The sequence below is a fragment of the Choloepus didactylus genome, chromosome 20 (assembly GCF_015220235.1).
Source record: "Choloepus didactylus isolate mChoDid1 chromosome 20, mChoDid1.pri, whole genome shotgun sequence".
Lineage (NCBI taxonomy): Eukaryota > Metazoa > Chordata > Mammalia > Pilosa > Megalonychidae > Choloepus > Choloepus didactylus.
This window is the reverse complement of record NC_051326.1, coordinates 49,837,106-49,863,167: the sequence shown is the minus strand read 5'-3', so window position 1 is coordinate 49,863,167 and position 26,062 is coordinate 49,837,106. Positions and strand designations below refer to the sequence as shown.

The window sequence follows — 26,062 nt, the reverse complement described above, 5'->3', positions numbered from 1 at the left end:
GTACTGTTAACCTATCACAATGTAGGTAAATAAAGTATATGTAATTAATATGACTTGGCTTGATACTTACCTTTATTTTCAAAAGGCAGTGTTTGGATAGTAGTAATAGCCAGGGTATGCACAGGTTAAGGAAGAGCACATTTTTAGCAGCTAAAAGCTATTATACAATCCATGTCCTACTTCTAATAGCCTAGAGCACTAGTCACCCAAAAAGGACAAATAAGAACTAATGGGTACAAATAAATACTAAGTGTGAACCAGCATATCTAATGATATGTTCTTCACCAACTTAAAAAAGTAGGTTGAATATTGTCTTCCAAATATCACAGAGAAAAACAGTTATCCTCCTTGTGGGAAAGAGCAACAAGACAGAGAAGTCAAGCAATATATGCCAGATTAGACAGTGCTCTCTGTCAGACCTGAAACTTAGCCTTCTCACCTGAGTCAGAGAAACCTTTCCAGGTAGCTGCTACCAAAGAGGTTCTTTTGTGAAAAGTTAGATGAAGATATGTTTTATTTAATAAACTGATAGTCTTTCAAGAACTAAAAATGCTACAAGTGGGACTTTTCTAATACCAGAAGCAATGGAAAGGTGCAATAAAAGAAAGGTCACTGAGTAGGTGTCTGGGGGGTGAAGGAGATAGAGAAATGAAAGCACAAAAAGTGTAGAGAAGAAGGAGGAAAGAACAAAGAAAAAAAATAACAGACATTATAGATATGCTTAAGATATACCACGTAAGTATTTCCAATTCTAATTTAAAGTGAGAGAACAAGAGGGGAGGTTGTAAAGAGGCACCGGCTAATAAAATCATATTTTCAGAAGATCAAATATTTGGGAATGTTAAGTGACAGAGAGTCACACACTCTCAAATACAATTCTAAACTATTGATGTGTTATATTGAGAAACTAATGAAAATAGACTATGAGGAAAACACCATGATAGCAATAGTAATGACCGCTAATAGTTAGCAAATGCACAGCAGTGAATGTTTTATTCATGGGGTCTATCATTTAAAGCCCACAAGGGTCTACAGAATTGTAGTAGGTCCTATTTTTTATCTTCCTAATCATCAAAAGGTAAAACTGTCATACCCATTAAAGAGCTCAGATCATAAAAGTTGATACTGTTTAAGAAAACAAATAAAAACCCCAAATGCAAAGATTTTTATAAAATGAGAATATACTTGTCAACTCTCTTTATCTACAATTTCATACTTAGTTTGGCTGATAACAATGGTCCTCAATAGACCAAACAATTACTGAATGTCTGGGAGACAAGCTTTAAGCTAAGTAGAAGGCATAACCATCATCCTTTAGAACTTGACAATCTAGTTAGGGACATTCTAGTTGGGGACACAAGGCACAACTATAGAACAGTTTAAGAGGCAAAAATCAAAAGGATTATTATGGGTAATCAAACCGCTAGAAGGAATGTCATATGTACCTTGGTGGTTTTATGCTGGCCAGCTCAAAAGAATGCCTACACTAAGGAATACAGAAGAGTGAGCTGTTATTTGTTATTCTAATGTCAGGTGACCCTTGGAAACTTCTTGAGGTAGAATTTGGGCTGTATCTTGAAAATGAGTATAATTTGAATATGTGAGGAAAAAAAAGAAGGCATTCTATAATGATATAAAAACAGTAAATGTAATGAATAGACATGTTCTGAATTGTCATTACAGAATGATATTTGATACTATGTGATTGTTCATTCTGTTACATTATCTGTGATTTGGAAATGATTTGCACTGACATTTGGGGGGTTATACATACAAATGCATGTGTGTGCATGGGTTTAGCAGTTCTATTTTGAAAGTTCTGAGTATTTCGCTTTTAAAAACTGTCATAAAATACATGTTGTTTAATACTATGATTTAAATATGAGGTCTAGATGTTTATTTGTTTTTACTGAAAGATGTTAGATTTTGTGTGATTCAAAAATAAATTCATAAGATTTCTCATAAAATGATTAAAAACATTTAAGAAAAATGGAAATGGTTATTTCTTCTTTGCTCTGGGAGTCTCAATGTATGAGTATAGACTTTTTTTTTCACAAATAAAGGAATGTTATAGAGATAAATTTTAAATGTGGTCTACAATAGAGTAAGGACTGGGACCCAACAAACAATGTTTATGAAATTATGTATGAATATAAATATGCCCTGATTCAGGCTTCAATATGGCTTTCAACTTAGTAATAGCTCATTTTTTATGCTAATATCAAATTTATACGTGGATCACAGAATGAATATTATACTTAAAACCAAAAATATAAATAATATTTCTTACTTAATTTTTTTCTGGGAAGAACCAAAGTAGTTTTATGAAACCACACCCTTTGCCAATATTATTGTAGTAGTAAATACATCCCCTCACCCTTCCCCCCATGACAAAGGCTTCTTTAAGATCCAGAAGAATATAACTTACCATCTTTTCCTAGATCGACTCCAAGGAAAAATGCCCACACTTCCTCCTTCTTACACAATTTTTAATGTTTAAAAAAAAATTCTGTCAAGTTAATTTACACACTTAAAACCTTCTTAAGTAAAATCTTGTTTACAACATCAGATTTATTGTCTGCTTCCAGATTCCACTTAAATTAATAAGGTATTAAAGTTCTTAGTGAACTTCAGGTGATCACTGGAGATCTCATTCTTAAAAGCACTGCACCTCCAGAGCACAGTTAAGACAGCAACATTTGAGAAAACAAGTTTAAAGGGCCTGTATACCATTGGTTGCATTCAGTTTCAAAGTTCCATTTTATATCAATTGAGATTTTCAAAAATATTCAACATACTGAATTTTATAGGCTTGATTTTCCAGAAAAATGTTATTACTATATCAAGGATACTTAGGAAAAACCTACTTCCTTCACCCTTTCTTCATTGATTTAACCTATTGACTATAGTGAATGTGGAATAGGAATCCTTAATACGCATATGTTCTGAAAGGAATGCGGAAGTTTAAGTAATTTTCTCAGGTTCTAAATTAATTGCTGTTTCCATTTCTTTCTTTTTCTCCTCAGTGCCCAGACCACCTGTGATTTATGTACTCTGCTTCATTCATTCTTTTCAAAAGCCACTCAACCATTCACTAATTCACCAAGTAGTCAAAGAAATTTGCTTCTCTTCAACTACAGACTGCTAGTTTCTCTGGTCTTCTTCCTCTCTTCTCTTAACCTTATTCTGAATAGAACCTCCCAACTCCCCTTAATCCCGATCAAGATTCATTTCAAATGCCCTATCCTATATCAAGCTCCTCCCACACCTTCCAGATGAAATACGCTGGGTGGGATCAACATTTCCTTCTGTCTTTGGTTTGTCTGATTCAGATTTGCCTCTACCACTACAGGATCTAAAAATAAATTTAAAAATATAATAAAATGGATAATGGGATAGAAAGTAGAAGCCAAATCTACTGAAAGAGCTACTTGTAGTTAAAACCCTTAGTGTCAGCAAACTCCAACCCAGCAGTCTGGACTCCTGAAGACAATTATATAATAATGTAGATTACAAGGGGTGACAATGTGATTGTGAAGACCTTGTGGATCACACCTCCTTTATCTAGTGTATGGATGAGTAGAAAAATGGGGATAAAAACTAAATGACAAATAGGGTGGGATGGGGGGATGATTTGGGTGTTCTTTTTTCACTTATTTTTTATTCTTGTTCTTGTTCTTTCTGATGTAAGAAAAATGTTCAGAGATAGATTGTGGTGATGAATGCATAACTATGTTATCATACTGTGGACAGTGGATTGTATACCATGGATGATTGTATGGTGTGTGAATGTATTTCAATAAAACTGAATTTAATTAAAAAAAAAAAACCCTTAGTGTCCCTCAGAAGTGTTACATTTTTGCATACATGTACATGCAAGAGAGAGAGAAAGAGCGAGAGAGAGTAAATTATTGGAGTTCTGCTTCTTAGTGGTCAAGAGGAGAAAACGTGGTCAGAAGCCAAAGTTAGAAGCAGTTGGAAAGGAGATGAGTCATCTAAGGGTCAAAGAATGTTGGGAAAAGGGATGACCAGGGACATCCAGGTGATTTTACAGGAATGGAATCTTAGCTCTTGCCTTGTACCTTTTATTCTCCCTTTTATTCCGTACTTTCCCATAACCCTATTTCCAAATCCAGTACCTGGAGATACTGCTAAAAGTAAAATCTCCACTAGTGGCCTAGAATTGCAGTCGCCTCCACTGTCGTCCATAAATCTGAATTTGTTTGCAGCAGAGCAATGTGATTTCACACACAATTAGATCAGGCAGTACCTGGGCTTGGGCACTGTGATTTCTATGCATTACAAGCTAAGACATGAGCTAACCAAAGAACCTAACTCATGAGAAAATGTTGGAATCCCAAACTGTTTTAACATATCCTGTTAGGAAATTGAAACTGTTGCACACTACTTTATTGGTATCCCAGAGAGATTTTTGCTGGCTGACTTGGTTAGCCATTCCTAGACCGAAGATCCAGGCTTTTTTGTATAATTTGTGTGCTTTCTAATCTTGTACAGCATGGTGCCTTTAAGGAGCCCTCAAAGACGGAAGGAAAGTAGGCACACAATATATGTTTAATTGAACTGGGCTTTTAATTGGTGGAAATAAAGGACTTGTGATGCTTCCCCATTTGTCAACTCTCCCTGTCTTCTAGCAATGCATCTCTATCCAAGAGGCAGTCCAGGCAACTGATTAGAAGGCCCTGGAGGCCTTTCCTTTCCTCTGAGTATGGACAACTTCAGAAGACTCCATTCACTTTAACTGAAACTTGAGTGGTGGTCTGTGAATTTGCAGGATGTAGTGGACTTGCCCTCATTATTTAGATAATATCATCTGGTACTTTGTTTTATGAAAGAAAGACATTTCTAGGACTCTCTGTTTATATCCATTTGGTATACTTTATTGTAGATCTCAAATTGCATGATCCCTTTCCATGTTACTTAAAGAATATTAGAGAATGTTTATTAGATAGGGCAAGGCAGTAACCTGATCCAGGATACTCAGTCATTTCCTTGTTTAGATACCTCAGGCATATAATTTACAGGTTGGGTACAAACATTTGGGTGATGTGGTCTGGAGAAAACAAAATATATGGTAGATATCTTCATTATTATGCACCATAAATCTGGATTTGACATAAGCCATGTCTCCTGCTTTGTAAGTGATCTTGGTCATCAAAATCTTAAGTTTCTCACTTGTCATTTGTAGTGTTGAAACCATACCCCATTGGCCATGTTCAGAGAGGGTGTCTGGGGTGACTAAAAACAACAACCAAGAGGCTTGAAGCATGGGTAGAGGCTGTAAAATCAGATGTCAGCTTTCAGCCTTTAACCCAAGTGGTATAATGTATCTAAGATAGGATGGAGGAGGAAATTTATTACTTTTTTTAATTTCTTTATTTTTGTTCAACTTTCTTTGCTGGTTACTTGGGTGGAGGAAATTTGCTGTCAGTCCCCTTTCATCTGAAAGTTATTCATATGACTATTCATATAATTATTCTTTCATCCATTCTTTCAACCAACTCTTTATCATGTTAGTTGTGGTTTATAAGAAAATAAATCAGAACTGGCTTGTGTTCTCAGAAATTTTATAGACAAATAGGGAAGAATAGATAAGTTTATAAAAGATTTGGAGTTTGCTAAAAAAAAGTGAAAAGGAACTATAAATAAAGTGCTTTGATTTCTCAAAGGAAGGAGAGATTAGGTGTAGTGATAACATGAAAAGAGTCATATTTAAAACAATCCTTGAAGGAAAAGTGGGATTTCAACAAATAATGAGAGAGGAGGAAAATTTAGGCAGCAAAAATAAGATGATATTAAGAAACATATGGCTTTTTTAGGGAATTATTTAGAGACCGTTTTTGATGAGATGGAAATGGTGGAAAATAAACCTGCAACAGGTAAAATGTGGGTCATGGAAAGTCATGATCATCATACTTAGCAGAGTCTGTATTTGATTAGATTATCACCTTATATTCTAGATAATGGTGCATTACTGAAAGTTTTTGCGTATTTAAGTGACAAGGCTAGAGCTATTCTTTGGGATAATTAATCTGGCAGCCAATCAGTGACTACATGCTGCCAATTCTCTCTAAAATAGCTCTTCCAAATGTTTCGTGCTTTCCATTCCTTCTACCACTACTTTAGAGAAGACTGTCATTATCTTTCTCTTGGACTATAATAGTAGTCTTGAATACCACCTTTCCCCACCCCACACACACTCGTAAATGCATTCTACATTTCATTTTCAGATTAATTATTCCAAAGCACAGCTTTGGCATCTTCTTCCTCAATGACAGGGTCTTCCCATTTCATACAGTAGGAAACCCAAACACTTTAACCTATTGTTCTAGATAATTCACAAGCTATTCTGAAGTCTGTCTTTCATCCTTGTATCATGCTAATCAATTTCAGATAGTCAGTGAAATGAGGAGCTTGGCCACCCCCCATTTGCTATCTGGTCTGGCATTTTCCATGCTATTCTTTCAACTGCCGTGTCTTCCTGTGGTGTCTAGGTAAATATATGCTATCCATCCTTCAAAATCTAGTGCAGATGATGCTTTTCCATAAAACCCTCTGACCATCTACAATATGTCTTTTTATTGTCCTTATCATTGTCTATCTTTACATTATTTTTATGTAACTTTATCACCTCCCTTATGAGACTCTTCGTGTGTTTGCATTCCTTTCACAAAGTTTGGTCATAATGGGTGCTCAGTAACTATTTGTTGAATGAATGAATGTATGCATGAATGAATAGCTCATCATTATGGTATTTTCACCGATACCAAGTTACACTGGTGAGGAGAGACTGAATGCATAAACCGGTTCAAGGTTATTGCAGTGACTGTTCCCAGACTTTCTAAAGTTGTTCTGATTTAATGTAAAGTTATTTCTTTCAACAGTCAAGATCATCTTATATTAGTTTGCGTTTCACTGTGTACATTGATATTTTGGAAAGTAAGTTTGTTTGGTCATTGCATGGAAAACACTTCATAAGATGCTTAAAATGTTTGAAAGTGTGTGCACTTGCTATGTTTGCCTTCTTCATTAGGAGGCTTATGGTAAACATAATGTTGCCTCTGAACTAACTGAAGAAAAATTCCATAGGTATGACGTCCAGGCTCCTATTTGAAAATCTTAGCCTTCTTCACACTTTATTTTGCTTTTTCTACTTATGTGATGAGTATGTCCTATGTCATTCGAGACATTTGATACCACTTAAAAAATAAATAGTTGTGTATCTGCCTCTTGAGTTCAAGAAACTGAGAAGGACCCTTGAAAACTCAAACTCAGAGTGCTTATTCACTGCAATCGATGTTAATGATTGTAAAGGAAGTTGAATTGAACTACTGAAAAGGGAATTTTTTCCTCTTTCCTCAATTCTTCCTGTCACCTGGCAGGAGCTAGGATGAAGCAAAAGAGGAGCCTAGGGCACAAAATTTAAGGAGACATCCACTCTCAGATTCCCTGTGGAGAAGCCTTTGACCTCTCCTTTCTGCCTTTAAAATGCCGCCTTGACTGATTCTAAAAGGAAGGTGATGATTGAAGTTGTTTAAGCAGGACAGATGAACACTGACCACTAAAGAAGTGATAGTCTTGAGAAACATGCAACCATTTGACATCTTTACTAGCTCTTTCAGCAACAGTGATTTTAAGAGCACTCTCATGAACTGCCTTCTCCTAAGACAATAAAGAATCCTTCATGTTTTATGATAATTTTTTAAACTAAAAATTTTTTAGTAATTTAAATAGTATGTCTATGTTGGATTAAACTTATACAGGGAAATGTACTTAGATATTGAACATCATTGCAGTTTATTTTAAACCAAATTTGGCTCAGGGGATACATTTTAGCTGTCAAATAGAGGAATGAATAAAATCATCTTGATCCAGTAAAATGAAGTGTGCAGTGTGAAATATTCTTTACATACTCTGCTTGTAATTTTTAATCGGAATTTGCAATATCCTTTCTGTTTACTGTCTGGGCTCTTCTCTGATGTGATGAGTTTTATAGATAGTAGAGGGGTTTGTGAGATAGATATGTAGCCTTCATAATTAATTTTACCTCTTCTCCAGTACAAAGCCTAAATTCCAATTGTCACTAGAATAAAATTTCCCAAGCACTTAGACTACTAGATATACAGGTGCAAATAAGTAATCCCTGAAATCTCATTTCCAGAAAGCAAGCTGAAAAAAGATAATTTTAAAAAAAGAATAAAGGAAAGAAGAAAAAATACATAATGATTTTCATTAAATAAAAGTGAAAGGAGTGAGGGGACCATGAATACAAACAGCACAGACATGCAATTGGGTATAGACAATGGACCTTTTCAAATTGGAATGTTGAGGTTTACCTAGACATCCTCTCTTCAAAGCTCTGTGAATGTAACTCTTCCTCTGTTAAACCTTATTCATCCCATCAAGATCCATCTCTCCTCCTACTCCAGGGGCTAACATTATCTATACTGCTCATTTATCAAATTTCTAATCAACTACTTTTAAGGTTCCTTGATAATGAATGTATTAATTTCCTACCTGCCATGAGATTGTATCACTTTGAAAATAAATATTATGCCTTATGTGTATTAATTTCACCTTTTGTACATAAAAGGTGCTCAGTAGATATTTGTTTGATTATTAGACTGATTTATGATTTAAGTATTATATATCATTAATATTTTATTAAATCTGGTATGGCTACAGCACCTTAGTTTACCTTTTGGTGTTTTTGTTTGTTTGTTTCCTCAAATTTTTGTTCTTGTAAAAGTGTCTTCAAGAGATACTTCAAATGGGAAATATAAAAAAGTAGACATGGGTTATAGATAACTGCCAGCAGCTGTGGCAACTGTATTTAAGTTAGGGCATTTTGGTGAAGCTCTGTTGTGCAATGTTTTCCTTTGTGGACATTTGTAGTCTAGGGAGATTCTTTCTTTAGGGGAATATCGTGTTTCATACACTGTTCATCTGAGAAGTAAAGTGGCAAATATCATTTCCATGGCGATGGTTTTTATTACTTACACAGCCATGAACTGCGGTCATTTTCAGACAAGCTGAATTTTTGTTTTGTTTTGTTTTTAAAACCTCCTCTTGGCCTGTATGGGGGAGCAAATTGTTTTAAGAACCAAATCTTGCAGGATACACACGTTTTTCAAATATGACCAGTCAAGAGCTGCTCTCCTGCTATCTATACACAGCCAACTTACAGTCTATACCAGCCTCCTTGCAGTCTATACCCAGCCTCCTTGCAGTCTACGTGCTTTAATAAGTCCCTGGGGCTTAGTGACATAGAGCTTGGGTGATTGGGTCTCTCAGCCCAATCCAAATCTAACTTAGAGAGCAGTCACATTCCTTAAGAAATGGTAGCATTTAATTTTAAGTTATGACTGCATTGGTCTTTGTACTTTTTTTGGTAAGTCAGTAGGTAGGACTTTACTGAGCTTCTATTCTGTTCTAAGAATGGTGATAGGTACTTTGGAAATGTTAAAAGGAGTGGCACATGACAACAGGAAGAAACAAAGATGTTCAGTGGAAGAACAGAGAACCACGGGTTTTAGCCAAAAGAATGTTAAACGAGCAAATCAGAAGAGGGACGTTCTAGTTTTAGAATGCCCACTTCTTTGACAAATGACCTAATATCTGACATTATGTCTCCACCCATGAAAATGAACATAATATAAAATATATTATGTCTATCAAAGTTACTGGGGGCATGAAAGAAGATAATGCTTGTAAAATATGAGAGGGGTTCAGCAAACTCTATTACTGTGATGATGACTATTACTGTATTGATGGTTTTTTCACACCATTTTTAACCTAGAATTGAGGCTGGAGCCTGTTTGCCCAGTGCCAGGCAAACAGAAAATGCTGAGTAAATGTAAGTTGAATAATTTACTGAATAAATGCAAATAAATAGATATACTTAGCCACAAAGGGACTCAATGCTGATTACGATTGAGGGGCATCCTGGACAGTCTCCAAAGTCAGAGGAGCCTTCATTTTGACATTCAGATAAAAGTCCTTATCCTTCAAAGAAGTCAGCTGGCCCCCCTCTCAAGGACTTTATTCATGTATCACATGATCACTGCAGATTACCATGTCTATAATCTAATTAATAATTTCGGTTTTAGCAGAGTTTTAGATGAGACAAAAGAGCCTATTTTAATTCTTAAAGAGTTACAAGTATTTGATCAGGTTTCTACCTTTATTTCAATGCCAGCCATTTGAGCACACAAAGCTGTCTGTCTTTCTAGGGACGTGGAAAGAACTCATTGTTCATTATAAGCAGACATCAGCTACCGGAATATGCATATATCAGCATTTACTGGCAGGCATAGTCATTGCAATTTGACATCTCAGTCAAGTTTGTCTTGAAGTCAGGCAAAAATAGAAGTATAGCAACCCCTCCTCCTCACCATTTCAAAGGAAACGTGGTCCCACGTTTCCAAAGCTTACCTTACAGAGATGAACAAACTCACATGAAGGAACAAAGCCAGACCATTTCTGTGCATTTTTAGTAAATTGGCCTGCAGCATTCTGAATATTTAGGCAACACTTACTGATTAATAAGTTAATGAATTACTCATTTATTTAGCTTATTACAATTTCATTCTAATGCCTGGCTGTATACCTGGTTGTAGAATTAATTTCTATTTCAATATTCTACCATTTTATATTTGTGAAAATAAGGGTATAACAGTTTATTTTTCCATATGTTTGTACACACATTTTCTGAGGTCATTGTGAAATGTGCCTAAATTAATTTACTTTAAAGGTAATTATTGAGAGTAGAATTAGCCTGTCATGGAGACAAATTTTGGAGGAGACAAAGAGCCAGTGGTGAGCCTGAACATAAACATGAACATGTCTTGTCACGTTTTCTTTATTTTTGTGTCAACATGATCTAGCTCATTGCTTGGCACATAATGTATATTTTTAATTATTTTTCATTAAATTCACATCAAGTTTAATATTTGAGGCACTGGGTAGATCTACATGATATTTCCATATTTAAACTCAACTAAAGAAAACTTTTAGAATGGATATATTCACCAATCCTTATTTTATTCTCCTCTGTAATTAAATAGTTATAGCAGCGCCTGGTGCTGTGTAGTAGTACCCAAATATATGAGCCGAATAGTTGCTAATAAAGTGATGGAAAGATAAATTTGCCCACCTATATATATGTGCAAGGGGTCATCCAAAAGGAATTTTCATGTCTGCTTCAAATAGTTTCCATGCATAGAGAGTACATGAGAGAAAGAAAAAGAAAAAAAAGACATAGAGGAGAGCAGGGTTAGGAAACAAAAAGGAAGAGAAAAAGCAAGTGAAATTGAAATATAGAGCTGCATAAAGGGTAGAAAAGTGGAAAATGGACACAGAGAGAAAAGTGCTTTGTATAAGTTTTACAAAATGTTGGTGTCGATTATGAAGGTAAATGTAGGTTTCATTTGTTTTCATATGGATTGGAAAAGAGAATCAGGCACATAAAACAAGTCTTGCTGCTCTGCCCAGTTGAACTTCCAGGAGAGTATGAGAAAAGCAGACATCATGGCTAAATAAGAGTTCCTCCTTGATCAGCCCTCATGAAGTAGAAAATAGGACTAGATTTATTGGTCTTATCTCTGCTCACCATTAAATTCTGAAGAGATCTGCAACTGTTCTAAGCTGTTTTGTGAAAATGCCAGGAAAACCGAATTCACTGAAAGTCACCGTTTTATGAATCTTCTAAGAACCGCTGAATGTATATTTGAGAATTCCCAACCCACCTTCCCTCCCTGACCATCAGAGGCTTGACAACTCAGAACATGCATTTGACAAAATTTTGCTAAATTATCACCATTCTGAAAAATAATCTTTATTATTATTTGGGAAAATGTGCTTGATTTAAAGTATAGTGTCCAGATTGGGAGAATGTGAACATTTAAATAACTGGGAGAAATATATGACTCTCACTAATGAGGTAATAAAGAGAAAGAGTATTGCAATATTTATATTTTGATGAGCTTTGAAGGAATAGATTTCTGGACAATTCTGTGTTACCTAAAACCAATTATACAAGAGTGAGAGTAACTGTAAGACATAATATACTGTTTTGCTTCAGTAACTATCTATGAAACAGAGATTAGCAGTATCTAGAATAGATAGATAATAATAATCTATATTTTCTGTAGTTGGTAATAGGAATTCCCAAAGCAATCAAAAGTGAAATGGCTATACTCACACATATACACACGATTGTGTACATTTTTATAAATGTATCTTTATTTGAATATCGTTGGATTAAATCATATCATGTTAGTTTTACTGCCGTTAACTTGTAAATAATTATTATATACAAAAAGAAACATTTCTATAAAAAATTTCAATTTCTGAGTTTATTTCTTCTTTTATGCTTTTGCCTGATATGAAACCACACTGTCCCATTCTAATGTTCCATAATAATAAATAATAATCTGACTCCAGTCCAGGTTAAACAGCTTGGGAAACACTCCAAAATCATTGACATACCAAAATTGTATCGATTTTTTTTTCCTTTGCTTTAAAGTTAATTAAAAGGATACAATATGTCAGCAAGATGGTGGAAAATTGTCTAGCACCAAAATATGATTTAGGAATCTGACAAATGAAAGATTGTGGTGGTACAGAAATGGGATTTGATGTTTTAAAAAAATCATCTTGAATGAAACTCTCCTCTAGTCAGTGTGTGAGCTTTTCAGTATAATTTTTTAAAAGATAGGTGAGTCAGCCGAAAGAGAGCTAAAGAAAAACAGATGATTAATAATTCATATGTTTGAAGTTTCTAATTTCATTAGCAACAATGACTTGGTCTGAAAGAAGGAAATCCAGTAGTATATTGTTTACTTGATAAGCAGTGAGAAATGCAGTTGGTGCAGCAGTTTCCCATGGCTGTATCTGTTGACTGAAATGAGAAATCTCCCTTTTCAAATTCGCAACCCTGTGCACTGAACCCCCTCCCACTCACGCACACAGTATTTGAAATCTTTAACTGATCTGTGGACACTTAAGCTTCCAAATCACAAACAAGACCATCATCAACACAGCCAAGGCTACATGAAATCCTGGCTGACCAGTACAAAGAAAGCAGACTGAGTTTTTCCTTGCCTCCTAAAGGCAGGCCCTGTTGGTGAGTCTTGGGGAAATTATGTCCAAATCCATTGCCTGGAAATGCCTTTTCCCTCAAGACAGTGACTCCTCTGCTTCAGTAAGATCTGCTGGGTCAAGTCCTTGGTGAAAAACCTAATGCTTTGGTTTCTTGAACAAATCCTACCACTTTGCATGAAACACAGAGTTATCATGAACAGAATAAGAAATTTACCCTATAGCACTGTACTACAGGTGTATAATACTTGCTAATTTTAGTAGTAGCTGCTGTTGCACATGTAAAAGTATAGCATCTTATGAACTGTAATGTTGAGATTTTAGAATGCTGCTGTTGAAGTTGAGAGCCTCATAAATATTTGTGTTTCCCTGAACATGGATTACCTTATTTTACCCCTGCCAGAACTAACATATTTAATACTGATAACTGCATCTAAGTATCTATCTTTAAAACACAGAGAATTTTTATGATATTAAATAATTATTTAATATTTTAGATCTCTTTTAGAAAATTTACTTACCTGGAATTAAAGTTTGCAAAACTTAAAACTATTAAGGTTTGTTTCTTAATTGCAACTAGCACATTATTATTGCAAAAGCTCTTCTATGAAGCATTCTCATCCCATCCCAAAATGAATGTGTATACTTAAGCTGCATTTAATAATTTCACACCTGATTGTCTATTATATAGGTTTTCACTGGTTTTTGTTTGTTTGTTTTGTTTTGTTTGTACTGCTATCTTATCTTTTCAAATAGTCATGAGATCTATTAACCTATGTTAATATTCATATTCTCCTGGCATCTTCCTTGCATTTGGTTACCAAAAGATGTGAGCATGTGCCAGTTAGTTTGAAAATGAAACGTTTCCATTTTTATTTTTGCCTCAAACTAAAAGCTGGGCTTATCAAAGATAAAACTAGTCCTCACAGATCATGGGCTTAATTATTAGGATACATGGGGAACTAAACATGTTAAGGATACTTTATGAATATTTGCTTCCCTTAGTTTCCTTCTAGAGAATACCTCCAAACTATCCCAAACTTGCTTTCTTCTCAGATCCTTAACTCAGAACTTTAAGTTAGTGTGAACATTGAAACTGAAACAAACGTGAGAAAGAATGAAGGGTTTTGAAATGCTTAATGTCTACTTTTTTTTTTAGATAGAGGAGATTATGTTTTGCTTTACCAAAATTTTAGAACCCTTTTCCCTTAGCTTAGATGGCTTTTAAAGCATTTACTTTATTTTTATTGCCTTCTTCCCTCACTGGGAAAGTGCTCATATGGTAATAGAGATTAGGAGGAGGAAGAAAATATTTCATTCTGTATAAATGGATATGTTTGTTCTTCCCTGAGAAATCATGAAACCGTCTCTTCTGGTAATGCATTTGAGCACACTGTGTATTGCATAAAGCTTTTGGGATGGTGGGAAAGGAAGAATGGAGAGATATGAGAGTATCTGAATGTTACGAATTTTTACGCCTATGTCTCAGGAAAATTAACATGATTGCCATGACCCATATGCAGAAAAGTATGTATTTGATGAGAACCTTGTTGGGAGATAAGTGAAAAGTGTATTCTGCCAATTTCCGGAACACAACTCCAGGGCAGCCACAATTTTCAGGATGGTCTTGGTTTATCCTGTTGCCCAGACACCCCATCGATTTAGCTTTGTTGCCAGCCAAGGTAACTCAGTTTTGTCATCATATTGTTAGGGCCACTCAAATACCAGATACTTCTGGCTTGAGCTAAGCAGAAAAAAAAAGAAAAAAGAAAAAAGACTCAGAAGGCATTTCTAGGGCATTCCAGCTTTCCCTACTTCACTGAGATAACTTTGTGAAGCAGAGTAGCAGAGAAAAGCTGTAGAATTAATTTGCCTTGGATATGGGTTGTGGATATTTTGCTTAGTAAAAGCTTAGCAGATGTTGTGAGTAACTTGGTATTTCCATTATTGCAAGGTTACCAGCACTCTTTAAGGAGTGTTGACAGGGCAGTTGGTTCCAAATTGCCCTAACGAGCCCTCCAGATTCTTTCAGGGACAACCTGGGAATGGGGCATTGCCTCACCCCACTTTGGAGCTGACCCTGGATGAAAGCAAGGGTAGTTTGTTTTCCTTTTCGTCATGGGCTGCAATGCCTCTAAGCTTGTTTACCAGCTCTGCACACCTCTGTTAGGCATGACCGTGCTCTAACCTGTTAACCATCCATCTATAAAAAGTTGAAGATTGTACTTGATGCAACTGAATTGTGTGCAAGGGGGTTTCCTGAGACTGAGAGCAGGCCTATAGGCCTCCCTTCCTGAAGGAGAAACACTACGGTGCACCATGGGGGATCTGGGGAGACAGGCCCTGAATCCCCAGCAGAATCAGTTGCACGGAGCCCCTGGCCCCTCACTTTGGTCCCCTGCTGATTTCCTTGCTTTGACATCAACTGGTTCCTATAACTCTTTTCTTGCTTGCACTTTCCCTTTCCTTTCTTCCTGGAGTTAATGACATTAGCCGAACAGCATTTCTAGGAGGGGGAAAATTTTGTGTCACTGCTGAAATACCAACATGAAAAAAATACATCGTGTACCACTCATATGCCAAAAAATGTCCCACTATTAATCACAAAGCTCTTTTTATATTTTTTTAAATTTCTGAAACAAAGGGAAAACCTCTCAAAATGGAAACATTTGTCAAACATTCCTCCCTTAAAGTTAAAAAAAAAATAATCTAAATGGAAATAGTAATAGTTTACTAAACAGGACAAACTTTTTCTTAAATTGAAAATAGGGAGTTTGTCATGAAAAACTCCTTTCCTTCCATTTGTTTTAAAAGGCATGGTTTTTTCTTGCCTCTCAAATAGCCTTTGTTCCAGGAGCCATGATGGGAAATTTGCCTGTATTTCAGGTGACTTTTATAGGGATGTTTCTTAACCATACAACGTTTCCTTTTGGCCAACTCTGGTTTGCTTATAAGCACCTCCCGGCAAAAACAGATTAAGTTTTTTTTTCTTTATTTTCATGATTGACCCTTCTGTTGTCACTGTTGTTGTTGTGTTTAATGTCACTCTGCTCCTGAATTTCTTGATTCTCTGTATTTGGGTTGCCACTGTCTTGAAATAAAATGATTTTGAAAGCAGGGAGTGTCTGTCTCTCTCTCTCTCTCTCTCTCTCTCTCTCTCTCTCTCTCTCTCTCTCTCTCTCTTTCTCTCTCTCTCTCTCTCTGGCAATATTCACGTTTATTGGATTTCCTCTCCCCCTTAATACAAAGCACTGGTGCTCTGGCTAAGCCTTGGTGATTGCTGGGCTGCAGAAGACGTTATCTGACGTTTATGGTCTTGCTCCATATATTTTGTCAAACGCACAGCAGATAATTGAGTTTACACAATATACGTTGTGTTAGAGGGGGCTTGCTGTGGTCCCTGACCTCCAACACTGCAATGACTCAGAGTCCTTCTGTCTAGAATGTTCTTCCTCTCCTCAGCCTATCTGAAATGTACTCCTGCTTCAGAGCTCGGCTCCTGACTCCTGTCCAGCTCACATGTTCTCTTTGCTGAGTGTTTGTTAGATCTACACCATAGACCTCCACAAGTATCATATCATAGACATGGTCCAGTATCTGTCCTAATTCAGGAATTCTCCCTAAAACTTCCCTGGTATGTGCATATCTGCTGATCCAGTGTCTAAGAAAGCATGTCATTTTTAATTGTACTTAATTGGTCTATTTAATGTACATTGATTGCTTCTTTGTCTACAATGTTAACCTACTGAGGACAAGGACTCTTTCTCTTCCCCTCCCTTTCTCCCTCCTCCTCCTCTCCCCCTCCCTCTCTCCCATCTATCTCCTATAATACCCAGCAGAGTACACTGCATATATTAAGGTTTTCAATAATTACTTAATAATTGATTTTTTCTACATGATAAATGGCAAAATGACCATCTGTTTATCCTTGAGTAATGCTGGTTTGCATGATTATTCATATTTACATGCAACCTAGACACTCTTACCCTCTCCAATAAGGAAAACAGATACAAAGCATATTTAAAACCATTTTGGTCCCCTTATCTGTAAAATGGAGGTAAGTCCTGCTTCTAAGGCTGTTTCCCTTTTTCTCCCTCCTCTCCATTTATATATTAAATGAAAAGCCAGTCTCCATCATTTGTTCAATGTCTTAAACTGAGGTTTGCTAAAGCTGATTGGCCTCAATTGCACTGTATAAAGTACCGGTGACAAATTTGACTTTTGGATGATGGGTTCCTCAGCTCAAGGCAAAATTCAGATTTTCTTGGTCCTTGCCAACTCTTTACAACCACTCTTTCTAAAATTAAACTATTCTTAAGTATAGGACAAAGACAACTTGCCTTTAATTGTGCTGATGCTTGATATAAGTTAGAGAACATATTACGGATCTCATATCATTACAGGGTTCCACTTTTATGACAAATTGCTAGCTAATGACCTAAAATCAACCTATCAATCAGTCTCCATCATCTGTTACCAGCTACACTTGTCTCTCTGGCCTCATCTGAGTCTTGTAATCTCCTTATAGCCTCAGGTAGTATACTAATTTAATATTTTTCACTGAAAAATGAAGATAAGCTAATTAGATACAACTTTGCATTTATTTCTCTCTTCTTCTTTGCTTTTTTTATATTGCTATTTTTTAAACTAGCCCATCTAATTTCCACTGGAAGTATTGGGACAAATTCCAGCATTTCCCCAATGCTGATTGCTTTCTTCTTATCACTGCCATCAAACAGAAGTGTGCCCTATGCACGCTTGCCAAGAAAAGAGCAGGTTGAAATTCTTGGAGCTAAGCATAAAGAAGCCTGAGTTCCTTCCAAGGATCTCATCCCACATCTTTCCTTTTGGTATGTGCATTTCTTAAAACCGTCTGACTCTAGAAGAGTCCAGAATGAGGTATCTCTACTTGAATCTTGCGCATTTGAGCTGGTGTTCTTGCCTTCTCTTTCACCAGGCTGATAGGGAAGTTATGTCAAGCCACCACCCAAAATGGCCCAGGCAGCTTCACGGAGCTGCCTCTCTGGCTCTGCTCTACTTGTGGATATACTCTCTTGAAAGATTTTTATTATTTCATCACCTATGTGCTTTATCCCCTGCCAGATCTCCCTCCCTTTGTCTTTTTAAGTACCATCTCAGTAGATCCATAAGAAAATATAGGTGGCATTTTCCCGCCATCACTGTTTTCTCACATTTTATAAATTAGCAATATTCACATTCACCTTTTTTTGCCCTTTGTGTACTTGTATCTTTGACTGATTGTGATGTCTCTTCACTGAGCATAGTTGGTACAGGAGAAATGAAATCTTATTTCTCTAATACCTTGGTTCTAGGGATAATGCTCTGAAATCATTAACTTTCCTTCTTCCTCCCCCCCCCCCCCTTAGAGTACCTGGCAGGCAGCTCCTAAAATTTATAGGCATTTTTCTTCCCCTCCTTGGTGTTGTCCTTGTCCTTATTCTTCCTCTCAGCCCTTTGGATTACAGAGAGGACAGATACCGCTACCTGGGTAAATGCAATACAATGCCGCTGGCATCTAATCTCACCAATGATTTAGGGGCTCAGCCTCCCAGAGCTGCTAAGCTGGAATTCTCTGCTCTCTCCCAATTGCTTCTGGGACAACGGTCTCTGCCTTGAATCTATTGCCTGTACTTTCTTGATCCTGCCTCTCATGACTTCAGATTTTCTTCTGTGAGCAGGATTTGCAAATGAAATAGGAATATGCGAGATAGAGGAAAAAAATTTTTATATATGTTTCAATTAAAAAAAAAAAAACCTTTGTTCCTTCTTCTCTAACTCTGATTTTCATACCTTTTGTTCTTCATGCTTCTATCCTTGCTCTCTTTTACCCAAATCTATTCTTGATTCTTTTGCATACAAACCTGGGGTGAAAATAAGAAGCATTTCTTGGAGAGAGTGGCTTATCAGATATTATTTATCTAATGCATTTGAATCAATGAAAGCAAGCGTTCTTTTAATATTGGAATGTTGCACCACTTTGTAAATTTTAAACTTAGAAAAATAAATGGGCTCTTCATATGATGAGCACAGTTCTGATTGTGGCACCCTGAGGCTGGGACCATAAGCAAGACCAGTTGGTCTGTGCCAAGCTGTATTTGTGCACATGCCTGCTCAGGGATCATTTGCTGAGCAGCTACTTGTGCCTTTCAGGTTGCTGGGCCTTTGGGACTTGCCCGCCCTCAAGGAGCTCACATCAGCCTGCCTTTTCACCCACGTAGACCTGAGATCCTCTCCTAGATGTGCCAATGAGCTCTCCCCGTTCCTTTGTCACAGCTAGGAAGGCATTATGTGCTCTAGTCCTAATGCTTGTCCAGAAATTTAAAAGTAAATTAAAAATAGCAAGGAAAATCTAACTGTGGAATTTCCACCCCAAGTTTCTTCTATAGCTAAACAAAAGGCTTTTGTGCATATTGTAAGGATTTTTCCTCTAGTTTCAGGTTACTTTTACATAAGCCAATTGGGAATATAATTGCTTTATTATCCCATACCAAGGAGGTTGCAGCCCCCACCTGAGAAAAGTCAGAAACATAAAATAAATGAGGAAAACAAATCAGCTTCACTAAAGACCAAGGTTAGTTTTCTTTTTGCTGGGGCAGAAGGTTTCCTTGAGTCCCCAGGCCACCGCCCCCAAAAAGCTGTGGGTGCTTCCCCACCCCTCATTTCCAGCACTCATTCTCTCTGCCTGGTGTTCTCTGCGTCTAATTACAGTGGCACATTCACCTCCCCTGGATATGCTGTTCTTTGCCCACTTTTAACTAAAGACTCTTTCTTCCCACTCCACATCAACAGGGGGAAGCAGGGAACAATGCAGCCCACTGCCCAGGTTCCGTCAGCCAAAATCACACACCCTCACGTCTAATCCTCCAGAGTTCACTTCCCTGCACGGGAAGGGCCTCTTCTCACACAGGCCCCTGGGCGCAGAGGCCCCCGCTCAATGTACATTTTAACTATTTGTTGAGCGCTGCTGTCTTTCTCTTAGAAAGATGCCTTTTTTTTTTTTTAAGCTTTGGGAGATATCCAAGAAAAAGCTAGAAAATTCTTTGTAGGTACATTGAAAATTATTAAATAAACTGAAACTCAAAAGTTTAAGGTTCTTTCCAAACCTGAAGCTCTAGGATCATCTGGTCTACCCCACCATTACCACCAGCATCCCCACCCACCCCTGCCTTCCATAGATGAGAGAGCTGAAGCCCAGAGGATCCACAGAGCTCAGAGATCAAGAGCTAGAGCCCAGTTTGCTCCCCTTATGTGGTACTAGATTCTCACTGTAAACCTGCCACACCTCAAGCAGTGCACATATTCTTATTACATCTACGGAGGAGGCACTAAGCGGTGGCAAAGTTACGTCACCTGATCTCAGTCAGAATATAATGGCTGCCTTTTCTTTGTTCCGTCAGCAAATATGTTTCACTTTATTTGCTCTCCAGTTTGTGTGATGAGCTTCTTTAAGACAAAGACCTGGTCGTATTCCTTTTGTCTCTTGAGACTAAACCCCTCCTGTTGCCTCTTCCAGCTCTTTGCAGATCATAAATGCCTGCTGGATTAAATGTTCTAAAATCCTGGGCTTGGGGGACTTCCATCTCAGCTCCAACATGTAAAACCATGGGACTAGATATCTTGTCCTGAATGCAGGACACTTGCAACTTATATCGTAAAGTGATTTAAGCTCAAAGCACAAATCACTGGCTTCATAGTCAAAAGAGAAAAATTATGCCATCCCTTTGTAGCTATAGGCAAGAATGTTACCCTTTTCTCTTGAGTTTTCAATCATTCTATTTCCCTGCTCTTGTGCCTTGTTTTCCTGTCGCATAGCTCTGAGTCTTACTTCTAGTCTCTTCTTAAGTAAAAATAGAATTTATATAATGTTACATTATTTACCAAGCCTTGTCCTTATATTATCTAAATTGATTTTGTAATAGTCCTATAAGGCTAGTGGGGTAGGTATTTTTATTGTTTTTATGTTTTTCCTATTTCACTAATGGAGAAACTGGCTGAAGTCTGAAATTCATACAGCTGGTAAGTGGCAAAATGCTGATTCAAACCTAGGGGTTTTTTCCCCTAGATTTTGAGCACTTTTATTGAATCACTGGTGTACTTTAGGATCACTTAAGGAGCTTTTTTTAAAAAAAAAAATACTGATGCCTGGACTTTACCTCAGACCAGTTAAATCAGAATCTCTGCAGGTGGGCATCAGTAGGTTTTAAAAGTCCCAGGTGATTCTAAAATGCATTCAGGTTTAAGAATCATATCTTTATGCTGTCTTCCTACCTCGTTGTTAGGAAATGAGCATGGGAGAAATATAATCCATTTCTGTGGATAGGGTACATGAACAGCTAAGATAATTTTGACATTTTGGCTTCCCTTTCCTTAAATATCCTCCCAACTGACATATACACACTGCAAGCAATTAAGCTTGAGTGACTCCCTTTCTTTGGTGTTATCTTTATGCCCATCTCAGTGTATTATTTCTAAGTCCTTCAGTCATACAGACTGCATCATTATCCTTGTTTTATCCCTTACAAATAAACCAAGTGCCATAAAGCACATAGCACTCCTGTCTTTGAGTGGGAAAGACTTTAGAGATCATCTAGTCCAATGGCTTTCAAACTTTTATTAATTGAAGAACCCTTTAATAAAATGAAAACTTGCATAGAATCCTCAAGAAAATGCAGATGAGAGTAAATCTACCCAGGAAGAAGTAGAAGCTGGGACCAGAGCCTTCTCTGCTTGGACTCTTGCCCATGCATGACTTTTTTGAAACATATGAATGTTTGTGAAATCGATAGTTGACTAGGACTTAGGGGGCACTCACAGGTACAGAACATGTTTTGAGAATAAGCAATACTGTGTAAAGTTCTTATTTTACTGTTGAGGAAAATGAGGCCAAGCAAAGAATTCTAGTAAGCAGAAGAGAAAAGACTTAAACCTAGAGATTCTGACTTTCTCCCTAGTGTATTTTTTTTTTCACCATTTCACTGAAATTTGTAATTGTGCAGCTGATATCATGATACACATGCAATGATGTTGTGGCGGTGGCTTGTCAAGGCCTGGAGTCAGAACATAAATACCCTGGCTCCCACTGGGGGCACTAAACCTGACTCAGAGAGGTTTTCCCCAGAGAGTAAATTTCCTCTCAGGACACACTCTGGTGTCTTCTCTCCTCCACCTCCTGGGATGGGTCTCCCAGGACCCCCTCAGTGCTGGGGTTAGAGTGAAGCTGTTTATACCGTGACACAGGTGAGCTTGGAGTCTGGGGACTGCTGACTTTGTAAGCTATTAATTGGATCTATATCCAAATCTTTCTCTCGTTTTTTGTTTCCTAAAACACTATTAAGAAAGTCACATAATTTCTCACATATCAAATGGTATGAAATATCAGTCATTTGCTCAGCTCCTTAGGATTTGCTGCTCCATGCCATTTAGCCTGGTTTTGTTCCATCAGTAATAGCAATAAGAGTTATATTTGTCTGGAAAACATCAAGGATTGGCCCTTGGAATCTTCTTATCCATTCTAACAAAAAGACTGGACAAGACAGCTGTCCGAGTTAACCCAGTGATTAGCAGATTATTATGGTTTTTATTATTGTTGCTATGGTTGTTGCTATATGTTTATATCTTTGAAAATATTTTTGTATTCACTTATCAAGGTGCAGCTTTTCCATTAAAGTAGATATAAAAATAGGCTCACTAAATGAAACTAGCTGGCCTGAAAAAGAAATAATCAGCAAGTAGAGAATTTTTGAAAATTAAAAGTTTAAGCCACTATGTTACCACCATACTTGAGGTGTGAGGGGAATAGAATAAGCCTCAAAAAGAACATAAATAAATTAAACAAAAATACATAAAGAAGCAAGCTTTGAGGCTAATATGCCAAAAAAGCCCCAGCTTACCTGTAGGTGTGATACGGGATACGCTGGCATTAACCTAACTGCAACTATCAGTTTCCTGGGGTAAGGAACAGGCATTCACCCTTTTGATCCTCAGGTTCACGCTGATGCCAGTGGGGAATTCAGTCTGCCCAGGCAAGTAGCCGTGTCCCATGGGCTCCCTTCGGGGAGAGGGACGCTGAAGTTGCTTCTGTTCCTGAGCCACAGAAGCTCGCAGAAAAGCAAAAGAAAAAGCCTGTAATATATTAAAGAGATAGAAAGTTCTTAAAAGTGTAATCATCTTAGAGAAAGTAACTTTTATTATTAACTTACTTTGAGCTAAAAACCTATACATTTTAAGAATATAAGCCTAATACTCTGAAGTCTACCTTGAACCTATTACCTATTGTCCTTTAGCTACAATGTGTTCAAGCTAAGCATTTGTATGTGGCTTTGTTAAGATAAAAATCCATAATCTAGCTCATCATAAAATTAATCTGATCGCTGATACTGCAGATCAGTGCTGTCCAACAGAAACAACACAGATCACAAATTTGCATGTCATTTTAAATTTTCCAGTAGACAAGTTAAATTTTTTTTAAAAAGATGAAATTAATTTTTGCAATGTATTTAACCCAAAATATTATCATTTCAGCAGGTATTCAACATAAAATGATTAACGAGATATTTTCCTCTTTTTTTTCACACTGTCATGAAAATCCAGTGTATATTTTACATTTTTGACACATCTCAATGGAAGCCTTAAACTAGCCACATTTCAAATGTTGAATTCCACTTGCAGAGTTGTAGATAATCCAAATGGGAAACTTACTTAATTCTTTCCAAGATTTTGTTTTTTTTTTAGCTATGTGATGATTTTATTTTTTAAAGTTAACTTTAATTGCATGGAGGTTTCAGTGTGTTGTTTATGATCACATGCTTAAGAAATTAGATTGAAAAGGTTCAAATCCAGTTCTGCCATTCACAAACTACATGCACTTAGGCCAGTTATTTAGCTTCCCCCTGCCTCATTTTTGTCATCTCTAAAATTGATGTTTTAGTGCACCTAACACTTTGTGAGGATTAAAGGAGACAATTTCGTGCAGCACTTAGCCCATAGCTGCTTTCTTTTTTGTTCATTGTAATTATATCTTTCCCTTTGTCCAGAAATGAATCTTAGCAGGTCAGAAAATGAGACCATATGAAATATCTAATCATGTATCTGCTGTCTACTGTGAAAAAGTTATAGAAAGGGACAAGTAAATATTCTAGTAAGAGCTATGTACTCTACAAGAGAGTTTTTCTCAAGTCAAGCCTTGAGTTCTGATATTTCTCTAACTGAAATCTCCAGTGTGTTAAATTCCAAAGTTGAAATATAATTCTAGAGTTAGAATGGCTTTTTAGAGTTTAGTTTCCTTGCTGTCATTCTTTTCATGCAAAAGTTACACTTCTTCTCTGTTTAAAGAAAATGGTAATATCTACTCAGAAATAACTACTGTTTTATTTGTTTAAAGGTCAATATGAAATAGTTATTAACTATCTAGAATTTAATATAAATTTAAAGACTAAGCCCCTAAGCTTAGTTATAGAGGTCAGAATGGGCTTTAAAGTTCTAATCCATTATCCTCATTTTACAAATGAAAAAGTGCTTTTGAAATATTGTGATTTTTGCATCTGCAATAATTAGATTATTTATGATTTTAGAAAGACAAAAAAAAAAGATGATTAGTACTGACCCATACTAGTTGATAGCTCTTTAAAAAGATATCACTTAATTTTGAGCATCTGTACAGTTCCTAAACCCACTATTTTGTATTGGAGTCAGAAGGCTGGTGACATAGAGCTAAACCAAATATAATGGGCCTGATATTAAGTAACTTACAATCTAGACAATTTTTCTCAACATTTTAAAATTCAATGTTATGTTTTGATAAATCTCAATTCTTTGTAAATTTCTTCAGACTTCCTTGAAATTTTTAAATAAATAATATGACTAAAACAAATCAAAACAATAGCAACTTAGATGAAAAATATGTGTCTGTATGTATGTATGTTTATACATACATACAGGTCTTTAGATCTACTCTATATCGACATCTTTATTTCTCACAGGAAAACAATGTGGACATTAGTTTTGTTTGCCATTGGCATTTTATTTCCTAAGTGGTATGGAAAATAGAACTCAGCAAAGGTTGCTTTTGACACCAAGTCTGTTCCTCTGATTTGTCTGTTTCCTCCCTCCTCTCAAGATTTTTATGCAGTCCCTCTCTGCAGGTAACCATTCAAATGAGAGAGAAAAAATATGGCATATATTCGTACTGACATAACTCTCAGAAGCAAACCCCTACATACTTAAGTTCATGGACATCGCTTGCCACAGATGACCTCTTCTCTAGTGCCCAAATGCAGAGAACCACTTGAAACCACTTAGAACTATTAGATAGTTTATTCCTAACCCACAAAAGGCAAATATATTGGAACCCCAGAGGAAACTAGATTTACTACCATTTTCAGTTTTCAAAGAAAGATCCCAAGGCCTGAAATTCTCATAAATATCTTCTAATGGATACTTTGTTTTATTTATTCCATTTATTAGAAATCATCAGAAACTTGACATCTGCATTACCAATAGCTTTCTTTTTAGAGTGCACATATACTTCACTTGATTTTGAATGTTCTCAAATGGTTGCTACATTTTAGTAAAGATGATATTGCTCTGGAACAGTCATCATTCTATCTGCCAAAGAGAATTGTTCTATATGTGAAAAACTGCATTTTGCGAATACTTAATATTTACTTTTAAGAGAATGAGGAACACGGGATTGACATTTTGGAGGGTTTGAAAATTTGGAGGGCAGCCTGGAGAAGTAGAAAGATCTCTGAAATGAAAAAGACCTGGTCTTGAAATCCAGCAAACCATTTTCTAGCTGTGGGTCTCAGGCAGTTACAGAGAGGATAATAATACCTACCTGTGAAAATTAAAAGAGATAATAAAATCATGGTGTATGGCATAGAACGTGGCTTCTCAACCTTAGCTATTGTCACTGCACTGTGGT

General features: G+C 36.6%; 1 protein-coding gene across 19 annotated transcripts in view; it reads left to right on the top strand.

Moving 5' to 3' along the window:
- Positions 1-26,062, top strand: part of MYT1L (myelin transcription factor 1 like) — a 578,669-nt gene that overhangs the window by 17,468 nt on the left and 535,139 nt on the right. The gene's annotated exons all lie outside the window — the stretch shown is intronic.